Raw genomic sequence first — 17,892 nt, 5'->3', positions numbered from 1 at the left:
AAATTGGTGAAAAAATGTTAAAGTTATTAAAAAATCGCCAGGCCATTAACGTGTCTCAGGCCACTAGAACAAGAAATTTATGAACAAAATTAACATATTTTGAGAAATATTAAAATAAAAGCTTATTTTTACTTAAAATATATCCATATTTACTTGTATATGAGTTTTTGTCCTCGTAGGATACCGTTAACCTATTCGCAGGTATGACCAAAAAAATTAAATTTTTTTAACGGCAGTTTCAAAACTCCAATTTCAAATTTTTAAAAATTTTGTTAAACAAATTTCAGAATTTTTTGATCATCACATGGGGATTTATTGACAACATAATAGGGAATAAAAATGTGAAAAAAGTATGTCTATACCTCCTATAGTTTTTCCGTACCTGCGATATAAATTTTGCGATTTTCGAGAAAAACTAATTTTTTGGCCATATTTTGGGGAATGACCAGAATTTCCTTACTGTAATGATTTTTAAGTAAAAGCTATTCAGAATAATATAGTCCAGGTAATTTTAAATATAGTCTGATAGTTTTACTAAAATCGGAAAACTTTAACCCTTAAATCGTGAAGGTCTACAATACATAGAACAATTCTAGAGGGGGGGACGGCCTTTACCTAGAAAGTTTTTTTCGTCCATACAATCTTGGAGCACTCTAATGTACATAGTCAGATTGACCGACTCCAGGTTACTTAGCGTAAGTTAAATTACTAGTCTCAAAGTATTATTTTCAAAGTAACATAAGGTAGTAAGTAAAGTTGCTAGTCCTTAAATATAATTATAGTTATACTTTTGTAGTGAGTAAAATGGCTTATCCCTAAAGTTAAATAAAATTGAAACAGACTATACTTCAGACTAAAATGAGACATTAGGAGACAATTGACTATTCAATTGATTACTTCTGGTGGGTAAAATAACTACTTTCTAAAGTACTGCACAAAATAATATTTTAAAGTGACTTCAGCGTAGATTACTTAGAGACACTAAAGTGACGATTGTCTTCCTGCCAGATTACTTGTGGTGTATAAAGAAATACTATAGTTTTACATAATTACTGTAACCATTTCAATATTTTTACATTTACATTCAAAGTTTTTTTTTAACAATATTGTGGTCACTGTAATTATTTATATGATTGAGGTAACCATAATATGGTATAGTTAAAATCCATATGATTATCACAATCATATAAATAATTACAGTGACATAATATTTGTTTAAAAAAATTGTAAAAATGTTGAAATGTAACATAACATGTACAACTATATTTTGTTCCTGCGTGTAGAGCTATTATGTAATCTATTGGATCTAGTAATTCCCTAGTCTTACGTCAAAGTCCTGTTAATCAATTGATTAAAAAATCAGACGATTTTCAAAAACGAATAATTTACAAATTGATGTTATGTAAATGGCGCTATAAAGCTTTGATTACTCGAAAGTAAAATATTTAAATCGATTTAAAAGCAAAGTCGTTACACGATTTCTGATTACAGAACTAGGGGTATATTAATGAGCCAAAAAATTTCAAAACACAGCATATAATTCAATGGATAGATTTAATAAATTATAATGAAAGAATGAATGATATTTTGAATGAAAAATGTCCGGGAAATTAATGGTAAACATAAATAAAGTGTCCTTACTTGTTTACCTTTTTGTTGCGGTTTTGAAGCTGACATTAAACTAATTCTATTAAATTAATTGGAATGTAAAAATGTCTTGATTTTTGGCACTCTAGTTTTGTTGCACATACCTTAAAAAATCTTTTCATGAGTGTAAGGGATAATTTTCATCATTTCGTTCCGGCAATATACCTTGAAGTTGACATTAATGAGATTCTATTAAATTAAAACTAATGAAAAACGTCACCGATTTTTGCAAAATTATTATTTAATTGTTAGTAACACATTACAAAATCTTTTCATGAGTGTATGGGAAAAATTTAACAATAAAATTTAAAACCAAACAGTCTACATTTGAGTAAAAAAAAAGGTAAATAATCCGCAAACCTATACATACCATCAAAATTCAGCTAAGAAAAAAAAGTAGCAAACAACTTGTCGAAGTAAATCCTAAAGAAATTTAATGGTTTTTTATTTTTATTTTTTCATTTTCATTTTGTTGAGGAAATCCTAAAAGAAATAACACTGACACTTGGAGATCTTTGTTGTAAGAAGGAGTACGTGAGGAGTATGTGAGCGTGTAAATGTGTAAACGTACGAGTGTATGTGAACAAAAATTGTAACACACCACATACCAACAAAAAACCTAAGATACAACATTGAATCAACAGGATGTCGATGTTGAGGAATAAATATACAATAACAACAACTATAATAAAGAACAAAACAAAAATTAATTCAATGCAACAAATCTAAACAAATGTTGTACAAAATTGTTACAAAAAAAACTTCAAATACACACACATACACGTTTCCGAACATATTATTACTCTCGAAAAATAAAATAATGTATTTCTTTACAAAAATAAGAAGAGTGGAGAAAAAAAAACTTTAGGAATTTACTTTGAAATGTATTTTCTTTATTTTCCGATTTGCAGATATTACAATGAAACATGACATTGAAAATGAAATATGTATGAAGAAAAAATTAAAAATGAAATAAAAAATTGTAGATGTGAAGAATAAAGACGACTTTAAGATACACTACATTATTTTAGAATTAAATTAAATTTTTTTTTTTGAAATTGTATTCAATTTTTTTGGGAAGGGTATATACATATATTCCCTATGTAATTTCTACATTTTTCATTTGCAACCCATAAAGTATATATTCTGGATCAATATATATAGCGGTGTCCGTCTGTCTGTTGAAATCAATTTTCCAAAGAACCCAAATAACTATCATGCATGATTGATACATCAATATATGAGGAGCCGCAGAACAAAAGGTACTTTTTTGAAAATTTAAAAATTTTGAGAAATTGATTTTTTCTAGAAGATTTCAACCTAAATATTATAAAAATACCAAAAACTAAATTTGGAAAAAAATTCGAAAATGTACCTTTTGTTCTGCGGCTCCTCATATCTGTTATATTCCCACTTAGGTTGTCATTTAAATCCGAGAAACTCGACCAAATTTAATTTAAGGTAAATTGTGCAGTTCATTGTATAATAAACATAGCCACTATTTCATTAAATTTTTGTTTGATCTTACTGATTTCTGTAAGAGCAAACAATATCAACAAAATAATGTTCTGAATTAAAGTTATGTTACCAACTACACGATAAACCAATATTTCCAAGCCATTATTACTTTCAAAGTAGCAGGCATAAAAAGCGAAACCTCAGTCTGTTGTGGTAGGAATGTTTGTATGTCTCAGTGTGCGTTTTTCTATGCAAGTTGTAGTCATGGTTTTGGAGAGACTGTAACATATGCTTCCACTTCCACTTACATTTTTTAAGCCAAACAATACAAAGGAAAAAAATCGTAGGAATAAACGAAATACATTGAATCTACTAAATCCTTAAGGATAATAGTAAGTGAAAAGTAAATCCTTAAAAAAAGAAGAAATTGTAGAAACAAAAAATTAGCTAGCCACATTATGCAGTGCCAGAAGAGGCATGTGTTGCGAGTACAACGGTTTGATGTGGCATGCATGTCTATGTGTAAATGAGTTTGTGTTTAACATTAAAGAAATTTTTAAGGTTTATTGCTTTTTTTTGAAAGGTGACATTTAAACAAATTCTTATTTGACGCCATGATTCAAATGGTTTTTGCACTTTGCTGCTGTTCAAGGATTTTTCCACAAGACAGAGAAATTAATTTAAATTAATGTTTTTGCATGTCTGCAATTTTTCATGTGTCTCACTCACTCTGCACATGTACAAACTACTAATAATGTATCATTATTTAGTCTGCATAAACAATTATTATAAATAAATGAATTTTTAAATAGTTTTTCCTTTTTTTTTTTGGCATTTTGCATGCATGTCTGATTAATGTTAGTTAATTAGTCAAAATTTGCTTAAGATATTTAACGTTAAAGAAATATTCCATCTTAATTGTCTGCCAACAAACAGCAGGCTTAATTGTGTGCCTTTGATATTTGTGTTATTATTTAGTAGTTATAGTTCAAGAGTTCATGCTAAATATAGATCAAAAAAATGTAAATGCTGTAAATTATTGTCAAATTTAATTTATTTTGCCACTTTTGAAACATTTCCTTTTTAAGTGTTATCAACTGGCATGACTCATTACTAAAGTATTAGTACGAGTAACATACAACTATACTTGATTAAACACTGATCAGAGCATTTTTAAAATATCCACCTTTCGCTTAGTTTGTGGAAGCAAAACCTCGAAGGTTTGACAAATAACAAATAATTAGCAACATAGACTGATATTTGTTACTATTATGTACAAAGTTTCGTTACTTTAAAAATAATCGAATTTAACTTTCGACAAATTATCTAGAAGTACATATTTGGTATTATTAATATTAATATTTTGTGAATCGTTTGGGTATGGACTAGGATTGTAAATTTTTCGAGTTTTATTTTAATAGAATAAACTTTTGTAATCTTATAATTATTCGATTGTGGAGTAATATATTGTTTATTATTAAACAAATTTACTCTATTACAGATACTCTAACCTTACCGTAGCCTTCACAAGGATTCTATAATCGAATGATTGAACAATTGACTTTTTGCGACCTGTTCATCGGAAAATAGTCATACAATCGATTATGTTAACCCAAAAAAGTCGATTAACTAAAACGGTCGAATAGTCGATAAAAGTCATAAATGTGATTCTCTCATCATCTAAAAAGTAGACTTTTAAAAAAGTCAAAAGTTCGAAAAGTCGAAATTTTTAAAAATCTAAAAAAAGTCGACTTTTTGTTTCAACTGTAGAATCCTAGTCTTTACTTGTCTCTAGGTTTGCGTTTTTAAGTTAAGTTTCATGATGTTCTGATATTGGTGTGTTACTACGTGTTACTACAAAGTCGATAGGGAAATTAGTTTAGTTCTAACAAAATTTCTCAATTCTTTTCTTTTAAAGTAATTTTTTTTAAATTTTATCGTGAAAATAAATTTATTCGAGTATTCGATTAATCGACAATTATTGATCGTATAATTTTTTATCACACATTGAAAAATGTTATTCATTCAAATAAAAAAAAAAAAAATGTTCATCTATTATTCGAATATTTTTTATTTGAGGTTACTAAAATAATGTTTTGTTAAAAAAATTCCCGAAATATTATTGTTATATTCATTTTAATTAGTCATACATTTGAAAAGATCATAATAAAAGGACATTATTAATTAGTTTAGTGATCTTTGCTCCTTTGCTCAAGTCTTGCTAGGTCACATAAACCGTTTACGAAATTATGGTTACGCTGGTTTGGCCAAATATTTTAACTATATGATCGTATAATTAATATATGAAACCTTATAAAATACTTAGCCCATAAATATGTCGATCCAACACACTACATATTGCTATTAAGGGTATAGCAATCCAAACAAACAAAAAAAGAATAAATCCTCTTCCAAACAGAAAATTTTGTCACCGAATTTTACAAAATCATTCACTGCCTCCCCAGCTAAGATCATTTTAATTGGTTGCATTTCTTAAGTGTTCTTAATTTTGTAATACCTTTCATTCAATTGAATTTCCCTGGGGATTTTTTACACATTTCCTTCTAAAGGATAATCTCTTTTTTTGGTGCATCTTGCCCCTGGCTACCTAACAATTTTCCAATAAATTTAAACAATTTAAATGAAACACCTTTTTTTCTAAATGTATCCTTTTTTATATTGTTGGTATCGATTCCCCCTACTTTCAAATTAATGTTTACCAAACAAACAATTCATCATCTTAACAATTGGACAAATTTGTTAAAGGAAACAGCAATAACAACAACAACAAAATTGTAAATAAAAAAAGAGACCAAAATCAAAAGAATATGACAGTCACCGTAAGATTGACAGACCCACTCACTTATAAATAAAATGGCAATAACAACAACAATAAACATTGGGTAAATTAATCAAATATACAAAAAAAAAGTATTCAATATTCAGCATTCAATGTGTACGAAACGAACGAATATTTACAATATTGAAATATTGTCGTAGTTTTTCATGTACTTTGTTTAACAATAAGGAAAAACAGAAAATCATTTATAAAATTCAGTTGTTTTTCTATTTCTATTTGGTTTGTTGTAGTTGTGGACTTAAAGGAATATCAATTGTGTAAACGGTATTTTGATTGTGCACATCCTTTTTTTTTGTTTGGTCTTTATTTCTTTTTATTTTTTTTTTGTTGATTTGGCATACAAAAGGACCAACAGATGCCTTCTGTTTCGGTAGCTGCTCAAACGCAAGAAAAGAAAAATTACCTTGTTTTTCTATGCAATTTTACAATTGTTTACTTTGTTATTTAATTTTTTTCTACTACAATTTTTTTTTATTTAAAGATCTTTTGCTTCTGTTGTTGTATTGTTGTTATTTTTTTGTGTAAATGTAATTTTTCTTGTTGTATTCTGCTTAACAAATTTGTTTTTTTTTATAATTTTGTTTAGCAGTTGTACACGCTCAACTGCAAGCAACAAAACTGTATGTATTTAGGCATTGGAAATCGTTTTTTAGTTTTGTATATTCTTTTTTGCTGAATTTATTAAGTTTGTTCCTGCATCAAAGCATTTCTTTACAATTCTTATCCTTTGGGTATTAAGAAAATTGCATTCTTAGATGTTGGATAACAACAATAGTACAAAAAGGCGAAACGGCCAAGAACAAATTCTAAGCGAAATCCCTGTTTTGTAGTTGTTTGCAAAAATAAACAAATTTCTTTTAAGCTAATAAAAAGAAAAGGATGAGCAAAAAATATTGTACATACCCATAAACTAAATGGTATACACTGCTTAAGATGCCAGCGTAATCTTGGCAAAAAAGGGTTAAAAAGGTAAAACTAACTTTCAGAGAAATTAGCAGCAACTAAAAGAGGGTGCTGCCCTTCATTTAACTCCTTTTCCTGTTTCGTTCATTGAATTCATTTGAAGGAAATTTTGAAAATCTTTCAGCTTATTTTTATTTCCTACTGGCTAAATCACTGCAAGAAATAAAACAATTTGCAAAACATTATTGAAATTAGCTGTAAAATGAAGGGAATATTTAAAGATATTAAGTGGGAATAAAAGGCAATAGAAATTCTAATAATTAAAGACATACATACATATCTGAGTTTGTAATATGTAGTTAGCTTAGGTAGCAAACAAGCCAAGACCACGTTTTTGGAAAATTAGAATTCTGAAAAATACACTGTTTTAAAAATCGTTTAAAATTATTTCCTTATTTCTTATTGTTATACTGATTTTAGTTACAAATTTATAATGTCAGTCAAATTATGAGTTATATATGACTACATTATTAAATATTTGAAAGCGTCCAAGTTGTAATAACTATTAATTTTATAATTTCATTTTACATAAATCATTTTCAAATTTACAATCAGCTCAACTACTGATATCAAAAAAGTTGTTCATTTTATATTTGAGAGCAACTTTAGCGACAATTTACACTTGTGTGTTGTTTTCGACACATATGACAGTTTGTGAAAAAACTTGGCACGTTTGCTAATGGTTTACTTCTTTCATATTGAACAGACCTAATAAAAAAGTTTGTAAGAAAGCAGCAGAACTAAATATTTAATTACCACCAATTTACTATTTAGAAAAAAGAAGATACAAGTTATATCTAAGGCAAAAAAATAATAATTTCATATTTAAAAATGTTGCTTTTGAACAAGTTTTATAACAGCTATTTAAACAATATTTTTTCTTAAAGATTTTCTTTTAATTAGATCTAAGGGCCTACTGTTACAATTAGGCCAACACAGGGAGCTGATAGTCAGTAAATTCACATGTGTTTTGCTTATTGTAGGCCATTTATATTAGTGGTGTATTGCATGTTGCTACAACATTAAGAATTTAAGAACTACTAATTGTTAAAACGGTTATAAACTAGAAAAACGAATAACTTTATACTGCGAGAGTAAACTCATGTAGTGTAGTGATATAAACAATCAAAATCTCAGCAACTTAATAAACTTTATACAATGTTGTCTTGCTAAATTTACACTCAATGCTAATTTTTTGCAAAAAAATAATACAAATATTAACTTACTTGTTTAACATCATTATTTTTTATCTTAATTTCAGTTACAACGTTTTTGTGAGTGTTTTCTGGCAAATATTTCTTCTGATGTGATTAAGGTAAGTTATGCTTTTTTCTTCTTTATTTGAAAGACAAAATTTTGGAAATATTTATTTGTAGTAAAAAACTATTTTAAAACACTTCCGGGTTTAGAAATAATAACAACCAGGAAAAAAATCAAGAATATTAAACAAACCAATATTCAAAGTTATGTCTATAAGAGAGTGTAGAGCGAAAAATCAACCTAGATTAAAGATTTGTAAAAAGCACGACTGTCATGCTTAAGAAGGCGCGTTGAAATATGCAAAAAATGAAGGAAAGAAAGAAAGAAAGAAAAAAAAATTCGACAAAATTATAAACACTCTAAGGAAAAATCTTTAAACGAAAATGTAAAAATAAAGTAACTGCCATAAATGCAAAATCATTAACATCACTTCAGTTACGGTTAGTTCTTTAACAGTTTAGGACGTTTTCTGTTGCCTCTTTAAATGATTTTTTTCCATGAAAATTTACAAAGTATATTTAGTTCATTAAATCATTAGTAACCAAGGAAAACCTGGGAAATGTCTTAAGGTTTAACTGTTACTTAAAATAAGAGACTTAAAAGTATATGTACGTACATACATCTGTTGATACTTCCATGCCTTGTTATTTTTGTCCTAATTTTATGTCTTTTGGTGGGGCTCCAGCAAACAAAACATGATGCAGGGTAAATAAGTATTCTTGTCAGCCGATTATAACACTCTTACTTGCTGGTTGTTTTATTTATTTTTTTGTTCTGGCATTTTTCTTGTAAATTTGTTATGCTAGTTACCAATACCAACCGATGGATGGATGGATGGATGAATAGCCATGGTGGTTGTGATGGCTATGATGGGATGGAATGGTTTATGGCCAACCAATTGTTTTGGGTATTGATGATGACGATGATGATGTGAATGTTATGAATGTTTTTCTTATTTAGTTTGTTTTGTTTTTTTTTTACATTTGGTTGCTTATGTTCCAAGACACCACCATAATATTACTTTACGTGACCTTATTTTCCCCCTACACGTCTTGTTAAGAGTCGTATCGAACTTAACTCAAAAGGAAAAATTTAAACAGACCAACAAGACCCAACAACTAACTACTTATGGCTTTTGGGAGGATAAAGGGAGCGAGCCCAAAACGAAAGACCAACAAACAACAGCAGAAATCTTTAAAAAGAAAAACCCACAAAATTCAAACATGAAAAATGGTAAAAAATCATTTTTAGGATCACGTTTAAAATGTTTCCAATGTTTAACGTGTTATGAAGACTGCAACAACAACGGCCAGCATTTGCAATGATTTAAAACTGACACGATACTTCAAAAAGCTGCAAAAACAACAGCAACAGGAACAAAAAACTTAACAACTTACAACAAAAATTTATATCTTTAGAACATTTTAGAAAGCTTTTCATTTCTAACTACAATGCAAGACAATCCAAAGAAAAAAAACAACAATAACGGCAGCAGCAGCAACAGCCTAGTAAAAGCCATCAATGTTTAACTTTAATACACGCCTTAGCCATTTATCGGCAGCTGATCCAGCAACAACAAAAACAGAAATGACTGATCATATGTAATATAAAAGCTTTACGCCTCTTACATTCGAAATAGAGAAAAACTTGAAAATAATGATAGATAAATGGTCACTACAACAACATTAACAGCAACATACAATGTTTGCTGTCTGTTCTAAGATTTTACTGACTTTTAAGATGATTTGAGTTTAACAAACCATTAAGGTGAGAAATTGTAAAATAATTCATTATTTCATACTAATTTACATACAAACGAATGCCTCAAAATCTAAAATAAATTTACCCCAAATGTAATGAGCTAGATATGTGTTTTAAACAGCAAAGGTCGAATTGAAAAATACCCTAAAATCAAAAATATTCCAACATGTGTAAATAATTAGTGAAAATAATATTGTGATTAGTTTGTTAGTTAGATTCTGCTTGGGGAGAGTCATGTAGTTATGTAAAGGAAAAATTAACTTTATATAAGCATTAGTTCAATTCTAGCTTTTGAATATCTAAGAGAGCAGTGGTAGGCACTCAGCGGCAGTACTTGATCGTTTATTTACCCGTGTTCCTTGTTATAATACAAAACAAGGATTGTATTATTTCATCTATTTTCCTTTATTTGTATTACTCATTTTTGTATAGGCTTTGGCAAGTTTTCTTTATATTTCATTCCTTCACAAGCCGTAAACACCTACCAAAACCCCAAAAAATATTGAAAATAAAATGTAAACCAAACAAATAAATAAATGTTATTTAACGAAGAATAAATTGAATATTAAATCATTATAACAAAACAAAGTAAAACAAACTCACAAAAAATGCTAAACAAACAATAAAAAAATAAACAAATTATACTAAATAAATATAGTGTACAACAACACAAAAAACTTAAAAATCCATACAAACAAACACTACTCGCACGTACAACAATGTTGAATTTGGGCTTCTTTTCATTCTTAAAACTGACTTTGGTCGTCGACGTCTTATTATTATTTGCTTTTTAAAGCTTTTTATAATAAAGTACCTCATAAGAAAACAAATTAACGACCATCATCAGCAACATACGATGGAAATAAAACAGAGGAGAAAAAAAAACCAAACTTTGGGTTAATTTATACCGCCACAATCATTGCCAAGTACAGTAATTCAAATACAGATCAAAATCCGAACAAAACATCATGTACGAGTAATAATTTACTAGCCATTGCTTTGCAAAGAAAACACCCTTGTTGAGACGTTTACACTGGGAACACAGCTTCTAGTATTTGACTATGAATTAATGGGATTTTTAAATCGATTTTAAGTCAATAAGTATTCATCAAAAAGAAACCTACTAGAGCAGTGATCTGCCCTAATAGCCTCCAGGGGATAAGCCTGTTAATATCACGAATGATCACGATGTTCATATCAATTTTCGAATAAGAAACAAAAATCATAGTCCGAGAATGAAATGTATACCATGTTATTATAATTCATGTTCCATGTTCTCTTTATGTCAACCAATGCACTATAGGGAAGGGAACTGATACAGTACTAGACATGCTAGTGATTATTCGGGGTTATATATAGGTTTTGATGAACCCGTTACAGTACATTTAAAAATCTATTGATTTTCTTAGCCATTTTGAAATAACATGCATTCCTACGGTTTGATTTAGAATATTCTGAGTTTGTTTTTTTTTATCAAAATTCTATTATCTATTTTTTTCTAAAAGTTTCAGTCGAAACCCAGATCTATATAGAAAAATTGTTAGCTTTTTCACATACATATTTGCAAGTCACGGGACTAATGTGTTTAAACTTTATAATATTTGACACAAATCATTCCAAATAAATTCGTACACAAATTTCCGAAATTGAATTTATATAAAAAAAATCGGGTTTTGTTGAATTCATTAGCTAATTTTTTATGACGCTAATATACCTTTCTAAGATCATTCATATGAGACCAAAATTTCACATTTTTTGTTTGGAACAAATAAAAAGTGATCCATTAATAAATAGGCTTTTTCACAGATCTCGCGTTACTGATGTCATACTATTTCATGCACTTCCAGCAACAAATTATTTGCATCGACGCCCTTCCAAGCCCCGCAGCTAATTTCACACCACTGGATTTTTTTCTTTGGAGTTATATGAAGTCAAAAGTCATTGATGATACGACGTCAGCTACGATTCAAGACATTCGTGAGATACTAGAAAAAATTATCTGTAAAAAGTAAATGTCAGACATTGTTCTTTTGGGTCATAATCAAAATTCAGACATCCAATTGCATTTTAAGTGTTTTATTTTAAATTAAAAAAAAAATCTAACAAAAAAATCATCAAGGTCAAAGGACAATAATCATTTAATACATAGGGAAGAAAAGTCTTAGAAATATTATTGTAATTATTACTTTATTAACAAATCTCTAAATATATATGTAAGTACGGCATAAGTAAGCCTCGCTAGTGTGAACAGTTCAAAAAATTCATCCTAATCCAAAATGCACTGAAGGTTTATTCACAAAAATTCACTCTTCGTACATTCAAATTGTACGAGTAAATGTGATTATTTTTTTTTTGTCTACATAAAAATCAGTTTTTTTTTACTTGTTTATTTAAAAAACAAAAGTTTTTGTTGGTGTTTAGTTTTGTTTAATGTTGGTCTATCAAAACAAATGCCTATACCAAAGCCCCAATTGACGGATATATTAAATGAACACGAACATTTTTTACATTAAAATGTCACTAGAGTGTTGTGAGGGAGACAAATTGAAATATAAAAACAGAATTAACACAGTTTATTTTTGATTTTTTGTTCCAATTTTAATGTTAATTTAAATATCTCCTTTCTTAATAAATATCTTAAAATTTTGACATCCTGGATATTTTCAATATTTTTCCCGAAGTTAGACGGCTTAAAATAACAAACCCATATATGTTTCACATCATGAACAAATACAGTATTAACTAGTGTGTAAAAAGTAAAATACGAAGAATTTATTCACTTCTATTATGTTCAACCGGGTATAGATGTAAGTTTGTTTGACTATGTTGTATTTTTCCTACATACAATACGTGTTGCATTTGTTTACAGGTCTTTAATAAAACTAAAAAGAGCAACAGCCAACCGAAAAATGCTTACATAGGAACAAAAAGAAGTAAATTTTTACTACTGCTACGAGTCGATCTTTAATATGATTGGATTTGTTTACCTCGTTGTTTGTGAGACTGTTCCACATTGTTGTCTGTACGTTGTTCCACTCATTTTTTGACACAATGAAGTGCAAGTAATAACAATAAAGTTTGTTGATTTAGTGGATCAGCTTGGTGGCAAGAAACTAATTTAACGAAATGTTGACAGAATAATAACAAACTTTGTACTACGTTCATACAACAAAAACCAACAAAAAACCCACTAAAAAACATCAAGCTTTTGTTAAAGGAAACACAATCAAATTCTCACACACATGTAATCACACGCATACTAACAATAAGCAAACATTTACTCACGTCTACTAAAAGTGGAGGCAAAAAACAAAATGTTGTTTACACTGTTGGAAGTATTTAAACAAATAAATTTAAGGAGTCGCTACAGCAGAAACATTTCAAGGTTGAAATTGTTTTCATTTCAATTAAGTTTTAACAATATTGTTTCACACTGCTGGAGCTGGGAACGTAATTTATACTTCCTCAGCAGCGACAATAACAATTAAACAAAGTTAAATATTTTTGTGAATATTTATTTGCAAGATAAAAATATGTATTGTAATTGTTTAAGAAATTTAAAATATATAACCCCGAATAATCACTAGTTTAACTGATTTAAAATATATTTTAAATCATTTCAAAATTTATGAATAAATTATTGTTGAAAACAGGCCTTTAATTCAATTATATTTAATTTCGAAAATCCCTTAATTATATGAACAAGTTAATTCCAATTTTTTTGTGAGATTATTTTTTTTCAACCGGCCATGTTGGGTGTAGTTTTTAATCTCTCATATCACAGACATTATTTTAATATTTTGTTTATTATTAAACATTAAAAATAAAGTGAATTCTATAATTCTCCCAAGAGGTTTCTTTTCTAAATCCAATTATAATTTAACATATTTGTGTTATAAATCAATCTACTGTCAGTTTTCAGTTGCTTTCAAATCACAAATGGCCCCTTTTAATAAACATTGACATTTGTTAATCATACAAAGCAATACTCGATACTTGCTTGTACTTTAATTTAAGTGATCATTAACTGTCAATGTTTCTCTTTATATATTTATATTTTTTTTTTTACTTTTTTCTCAAAAATGTTTTGATGTAATTTAGACAAAACAGCACAAATACGAAAGAAAAAAAAACAGTGAAAAAAAATTGGAAAAAGTAACAACAATTTAATTGCTTGACATTAAAATTTTCGGATAAAAACAAGAAGAAGTTGAAGAAAACCATCAAACAAAGTATCAATTACCAAGAAATAAACGTCAAGACACGTTTTATGGCTCTGTGTCTGTCTGTCCGTCTCTCGCTCTCTTTTGTACATTAAAACTTAAAAATGAATCAAACACAAAAGGAAAACATACAGCAATCAAAAGCAGCAATAATCAAACAATCCAACAAACGGAGAGCACAGTACAATCACATCCCATTGCAGCGCATCACATCACATCGCATCATCATGTGATACTTAAGACACCCTTAGGAACGGGGAATCATGTACGACAAGTCAAGTCAAGTCGAGTAAGTGAGTGAGTGAGTGGATACTGTTGATGTTGTCTGTTGTTGTGTTCGTTTGCTACAATACGTATTATATAAACTCATAAAATGCATAAATAAATTTTTATTTTTATACAATTTAAAACTAATTTAAACAGGCAACAATAACAAAATACATGATGAATTCTTTTTTTGTTGCTTTTTAATTCCCATCATCAATTCAATAAAAATCAAAAAAATAAAATTACTACAAACAAAAAAAAAACAAGAAGGCGCAACATTCTTCATAAAAGCGCTAAAAAACATTTACGTTTTTATTGAGGTCTTCTTTCTTTATTTCATCGTATTGATGCTGTCGTTTTTGTTGTTGTTGCTATTGTGATATGAATTCAAACATATCAAACGAAATAAAATGCAATCATACTTTTTGTTAATGTTGCTGTTGCTCTTATTGTTTAATTTGATACTGCAGGAGAGTGAGGAGTAACAGCTGAATATGAATAAAAAACAACAGCAACAACAAAAAGAAACACTTGTTAAAGTCTGAACAAACGTCCATCATTCATAAAAAGTCAGGAAAGTGTTTTTTTAAAGCATACGAGCAGAGATATGAGCGATATGAAATTTTACTCACCCATACATATTGCCAACTTACAGGAACACACACGCTCTCACCCAAAGCCAATATGCAGACGTTAATAAAAATGAATTGATAGATCTTCTTTTTATTTGCTTTATTTCTGTTTTATTGTTATTATTGTTGATGTTGTTGTAATTTCGTCTCTTTTTTAATGTCAGTTTTCTGTCATTATTTTGATTGATTGAATGCATACCATCACTAGCCACTGAAACCACCAACTTTCCATCCTTCATCATGCTTCCTCCACCAACGTCTTCGTTTTTCTTAACATCGTCGTCTGCGTCACCACCACCATCAACTGCAGCCAGAACAACGATATCACCAGTAATATCACTTACTCTCACCACCGACTGTAACTTGTATGATCTTTTCAAATTAATTAGGGTATTCATTCAGGCACATATGTGTAGTATATATTTTAAATGGCAGCATTTAAACAAAAATCCTGAATACCCTTAATGAGATACAAAAAAGTTAGCAAGAGAGATCAAACGATCTTTACGATGAACATCAATATCAACAACTTTTTTCTTACTGGATGTTGTAAGTTGCCTTTAGATGTCACTTCTTTGTTTATAAAGGGTTTTCCAATAAGAGCGGGTAGATGTCGACAATCTGTGGCGGCCATGTTGTTTTGCGTCTGTCAAACATGTTGTGAATTATTCAATAATGCCCAATCAAGATGGAAAGTTACACTATTGAGCGGATCTTTCAAATGATACAACTTTATTATCAATATTAGATATGTTAAGTAGCAACATTTCCGTACACATGATGACGCCAACCTACCCTAGGTTCACCGGTTGCCAATACTTCCACAAAAAGCTACTGTTCATTGGTCCGTCACTTTTTAAAAAGGAAAAATCTTTAGCGACCGTTAATGATGAATTATAACCAATTTCTTTTGAACCGAATTGATGGTTAGTGCTACAAGTCAGACTGCAAACTACCCGCCATGATTGTGCGATTTGGCACTCAAGATTGGCCGCATCGACCAATACCCTAAAGTCAACAAAATAATTTCGTTAATACCTCACACACTGATTGTTCTATTCCATTTCAACATCGACACTTCCTTATTGAAACACCCTTTAGTTCTTTTTTATATTTCTTCTACATTTTGACGAAAATTCATAAAAATGAAGAATGATTGTTTTTGATTTACTACTTTTTTTTTAAAAAAAAAGAACTACAACTTAACAGAATACAATGTTGAACTGCTTTGCTTATTTTGTAACGAAATTGAGTGCGGGTTTCTTTAAACCCCTTCAATTGTGATAGACTTTGATTTTTATTGTTTTAAAAGCATTAAAAATAAAACCCGCGCAATAAATGGTTCTTATCTTCAAATATTTCCAACATTGAATACCAAACTTCTCAATCTAGAATTTTATTCACATGATTTTCAAATTATTTTAACAACAAAAAAAAAAACCATGACTCATTGATTGTTACATCAATACATACATATAAAAATTGTATACTTTAATTTGAAAGAATAATTTTCTTATTAAAAATAAATTAATTGTGGCTCGTTTTAATTTTTTTTCTCTCCTCGCAAACAATGTGTTCACAGTTCGTTTGGGGTTTTTTTCATTATTGTTTAGCAAAGTGAAGGTCAAGATGTACTTTTTTTCAATCCTTTGTTGCGTATTTATTCTGGTGTTCTTGGAATTTTCATAAAGTTGCACGCAGGCTCAATTGTATTGTAGTACGAAGGCTTGATGCAACCCATACATTTGGAAAATTGTTGAGCCAAGAGCACGTTTTAATTTTCAACTAAAATCCTAAATTATCACTTTAAGTGGCAACTGTAAAAATCATATGAATTCTTTATGCCACACCAGCCAAACTCCAACTCCACCATAACGAACGAGCGAACGAACAACTAACTGATGATGATTGTACCACCAAATTTTTCATACTCTTTCTTGTACTTGTGGCAGCCACCAAGATACTTATTGCAAATAAACAAAATGATCTTCTAATAAGAGAAGGGGTAACTGCAAAAAGTGTGTTTATGTATACTTTTGGCAGTGGCCAAGAGTTGGCAAAGTTGTGTGGTTTCAAAGTTAAGTGTAGTGTTGGACTGTTTGTGTGCTTTGCTGTTAACCAGTGTGATTTAATCAAAATTCCATAAAAAAATAAAATTATTACAATAATAACAATAAATATGAAAACTGCACAAGAGATGAACACACCAAGATGTTCTGGATGCTTCGCATTGATGCAGCCAGCTACTTTTGCTAATGTGGTTGTAGTTGTTGGTTATTTTGCCTTTCCAGCTTACTGTTATTACAGCACGGAAGGCTTCTGTACTTTTCTTATACTCGTAAACATTTTTCTGCAGAAATTGGGGAAGGACAACGGCTAATGCGAGTATGTTTGCTTTTACAAATTGTAATAAATTTATGCTTATAATTTTACTACTTTTAAATATTTATTTTATTTAAGAACACAAAATCTGAATGGATTTAAAGTTATATTTATTATTCTGTGAGTTAACCTTCCCTATTTACTTATCTGTTTACAAGCTGCAAATTCATTTTTATTTATTTTTTGTACCCAAAACACCGCCATAATTACAATGATCATAGCCACAGCCACCATGGTCCAGCCTCCACACTTTTATGCGTTTTATGTGCTCCATAACGAGGTCTATCACACAGCTGATATCGCTAAAACTCACACCAACTGCAGTCAAACAGAAAGAGGATCACCAACATGTAATAAAAATTGCAGCAAAATCAACTGACGATCATTTGAGTTCCAATGCTTCTCTATTTCATATTAAACAAACGCAAACATTTTTAAA

General features: G+C 29.3%; 1 long non-coding RNA gene across 1 annotated transcript in view; it reads left to right on the top strand.

Moving 5' to 3' along the window:
* The window catches only part of LOC135955005 (uncharacterized), a 279,045-nt gene that overhangs the window by 74,509 nt on the left and 186,644 nt on the right, over positions 1-17,892 (top strand). Inside the window, exon 2 of the long non-coding RNA XR_010576276.1 lies at positions 8,190-8,243. This is a non-coding gene — a long non-coding RNA (uncharacterized LOC135955005). The remainder of the gene's footprint in view (positions 1-8,189; positions 8,244-17,892) is intronic.

Source organism: Calliphora vicina, chromosome 3 (assembly GCF_958450345.1).
Source record: "Calliphora vicina chromosome 3, idCalVici1.1, whole genome shotgun sequence".
Lineage (NCBI taxonomy): Eukaryota > Metazoa > Arthropoda > Insecta > Diptera > Calliphoridae > Calliphora > Calliphora vicina.
The sequence above is the reverse complement of the archived record's forward strand: the minus strand, read 5'-3'. Positions and strand labels throughout refer to the sequence as shown.